Raw genomic sequence first — 3,726 nt, 5'->3', positions numbered from 1 at the left:
CACGGGGGGGGGGGAGAGGAAGCAGGGGCGACCCAGGGACACCGGAGGGAGCAGGACGGGGAGGATGGGGAGGAGGAAGGGAGAGGGGAGGAGGTGGAGAGGAGAGCCATTCAACTCCCTTGCCACTATGTACCCTGCCAAGCTGAGGGGGCAGGTTTTTCGTTCAAACCTCAAGCCAGCCAAGAAGTAAAAGTTGGTAAAGATGGCACAAACAAAAGAAAGACAAACAAATCAAAACCATATCATGTACTCCCTCCGTTCCTAAATATAAGTCTTTGGAGAGATTTTACTATGGACCACATACGGAGCAAAATAAATGAATCTACACACAAAATGCATCTATATACATCCGTATATGGTCTATAGTGAAATACCTACAAAGACTTATATTTAGGAACGGAGGGAGTACGATTCAAATATACATGACATTGCAATCTAAAGTTTTCTCATTCCTGTAATTTTTTGAACCCTAGGAGTCAAGAGGCTCTTAGTTTCCTTGGCAATGGGGTTCGAGTAATACATCATGCATGGCTCAGTATCGGAGTCTACCATGAAACATACTGTGCAGTGTACACGAAGTGCGTAGGCACATATACACGTGGGAGTTTAATGTACACCGACGTACGGAGCGTCACGCGCGGCCGGGGCCTCGATTGCTCTGGCCAGCGTGCACACACTACCAGAAACTGTACTTTTCCCGACGGCCAGAGACACACAACATCAATGAGAACTAATATTGAAAAATTCAAGAGATGATGAGCAACATCAAGTAGATACAGAATCAATAGAACATACATTATAGTGTGCATACTACCGTCCATACCTACAATATTGATGCTCTCATTACTGTTAGCATTAAGAAAATTATGTTGTAAGGTGCTTAGGTACATAATCTGTTCCACTTGTTGATAATTTAAATACCAATACACTTCATTGAGAAAAACACTTAGGCTAATCAAGGCAGAAGAAACAAATGTCACCTAGTATTTTCTTTGTAAATTTGAGATATGGCATATGGCAGCACAACAATCATTGAATGTTATACTATATTTTAGTGCTTTTATGAAAAATGAATAAGAGTAATCAACACTAAAAATGAACCAGTAGTTTCAAGTTGGACCTTGCGCCCATTAAGACGAAATCTTGTCCGGTAGCATGGCTGGTACGCGATAGAGTTGACAGACGACACATGTGGAGCTATTAAAATAAAAGAGGAACTGAATTGTGGAGAGCTTAATACATTCATCCCTGCTGTTACGTGCCAGTATGAGAAAACTGATCTAAAGATGTTCTGCATATCATGGACCTGAACTCTACAAGTGCACTACAAATGACAATATTGTGACTGGCTACACTACAAAGAAGATAACAATTGCAGAGTATTGAAGTTATACTTTCTTATACATTTTTCCTCTACCAGAACGAACTGAACCCTCGACACAGAGGGTGAGAGAGGAACCTTGATGACGGATCGGAGCTGCCTCTCGCGTCGGCCTGGATGTGGAGCGAGGCGAAGCCATGCAGGGAGAGCAGGGAAGGCGTCAAGGAGAATCACACAGAGGCCCTCTTTGTACTCCCCTCATCGTAAATAACTAATGCATCAAATAAGTAATGGAAGCAGCAAATAAGAAGGTATCAACCAACACATCATAGTATTTGAGATAATCACCACATCAAGACAAGCATGCATACTGAAGAAGTGTGAGAGGTACCTGAGATAGGTTTTGCTTGTCATGCCCCAACTCCTTTCTCCATCCATTTTGACCACAAAACTTTGCCGCATCGACATACTCTTTCATCATTGGTTCAAGAAAGCTTGCTTGCCAACCTGAATTTAAAACCCAAAGAGAAATTGATCTCGCTTTCTCAGTCTCAAAGTGATACACACTCATCGATTCACCAGCAGGAAGGCTTATCGAAAGAAATAGGGAAACGACAAAAGAGGCCATAACATCCATACGAACACCGACAATCTTAAATCCACAGAAAGATGTTAGCTTTGAGATTGCCCAGCGAACCAACCAAGTGTTTCTAGTAGACGATGCCTTACCCTTTCCCCCCCCTAAAATAAGCAACAAAAAAATGTGGCATACTTCATATACACATTCTCATGATCCATCTATCTGATAGTGTAATCAATAACTTGGTAGATAGCACAAAGACATAGAAAACAAGTAAAACAAATGCAACACTCATCGCTTCCATCAGAGATATTATATTCCGTTTTTAGTACTAATCTGTGTTGGGGCAATAATAACCTATGGAGTAAGTCAGTGTGCTGAGTTCCAGAAACAAAATCAGCTTGTGTTCTTTTCAAACAAGCAGACAGGAAGTCAGTATTTTGGAGGGCACACCCATCTGAAGTTGAGAAGTGCTTTTTTTAACACATACTGTGCTGCATATTCGTTGATTCAGTGGGAGAAAGAAAACAGAAAAAGCAAGCAAGCCACAGGTCGCAGCGTCTGCCTGGGTCAATTATAAGACACTAACAAGCCAATATAAACACACAACATTGAGATTCATATGCAATAAATCAGTTCAGAAAGCACGCACCTTTCTTTTCTCCACTTGGATCTTCAGGTTTCTCCATGGTTATGGAGAAGCTGTAAAGCACAGAAGAGGAGGGGCAGACAACTAGGCCAAGTGTTCCAAGCAAAACAGAGGGTTCCTTAATTCTCGGAGAGTTCCTAAAAGTAAATAGCTAGCATAAAAATTACATGGAGACGAACCTTTTCAGTTTTTCAATGAAATCAAAAAATGAGAGTACTAACAGTACACCTGACAGTAGCACCTACAAAATTGTAGTAGATACGAGAAAACAAAGCCCTTTAAACCGAATAAATCAACACACTCCAAACATATGCAAATGGCCCTTATTTTCTCACTCATGCGGCTAATCCTTCGAGCATTGGGCAAAAAAAAAATAGGAAATCAAGATCCTGCCACCGAGACCTAGATTAATGATAAATAATTTGTATGAACAGCTAAAGATCCTAACTGTTGTTTTTGGAGGACCATGGTTGAGACTTACCACAAGAAAACAGATCAGCTGCTGTCATGTCGGAAGAATAGGGGCGTCTTGATGCATGTAGATTGGAGTGACTCGGATCTGGAGGAGGAGGGAGCACGGGGTGCAAGCAACACGTAAAAGGCAGCCCTGCTGGGTAGGGCCAAGGGTGGTGGGATGCGGCCGCAGACGGTGGTGGAGTCAGAGCGGTGATGGATGTTGGGGAGATCGAAGGCGACCGGGGGTAGCGGATGCAGGTTGACTCAGGCGGCGGTGGAGGAGGTGAGCGATGGTTTGCGGTGGAGGTCGGAGGAGCGGATGGCAACAGAACTGGAACGAGTTACCTGTGGAGGACGGCGGCGACTGTGGCGAGGGAGTCGGAGGAAGGCGGCGGTCATGGAGCAGAGGAGACGGGGAAAGAGGAGAAGCGGGGAATCTTTCCAGAGCCTTCTCCTTATCTTTCTGGGTTTTTTTTGCTGTCGGCCCATACAACACAGGAAAAGGAAAAATAGGCGCCAAAGGGGGAAAAACCGCGCGACCTAAGATTTTTCCGCGCCAGGCCTGTTTCGCGGTGGTGGTATGGCCGGCTGGGCTTAAAATATTTTTCCCGTGGGCCAGATAACTCACAGGAAAAAATATTTTTCTGAGAGGCAGTACAACACCCACAGGAAAATAGGTTGTTTTCCCGAGCGTCAACACTTGCCCGCCAGGAATATTTG

The 3,726-nt window shown here is 44.0% G+C and overlaps 1 long non-coding RNA gene across 2 annotated transcripts; it reads right to left on the bottom strand.

Annotated features, from left to right (window-relative positions):
- Positions 1-1,175: 1,175 nt before the first annotated feature.
- On the bottom strand, positions 1,176-3,481 carry LOC119348677. Of its 2 annotated transcripts, none has more exons than XR_005169073.1 (4): positions 3,032-3,481; positions 2,554-2,701; positions 1,713-1,828; positions 1,176-1,592 (listed from the first exon to the last, which is right to left on the bottom strand). It is a non-coding gene; the product is annotated as an uncharacterized LOC119348677 (long non-coding RNA). The 2 variants fall into 2 exon arrangements; XR_005169072.1 differs by having other exon boundaries at positions 2,554-2,687; positions 3,032-3,478.
- Positions 3,482-3,726: the final 245 nt, after the last annotated feature.

Source organism: Triticum dicoccoides, chromosome 1B (assembly GCF_002162155.2).
Source record: "Triticum dicoccoides isolate Atlit2015 ecotype Zavitan chromosome 1B, WEW_v2.0, whole genome shotgun sequence".
In the NCBI taxonomy this organism is placed as follows: Eukaryota; Viridiplantae; Streptophyta; class Magnoliopsida; order Poales; family Poaceae; genus Triticum; species Triticum dicoccoides.
This window is presented reverse-complemented; position numbering and strand designations above follow the sequence as displayed.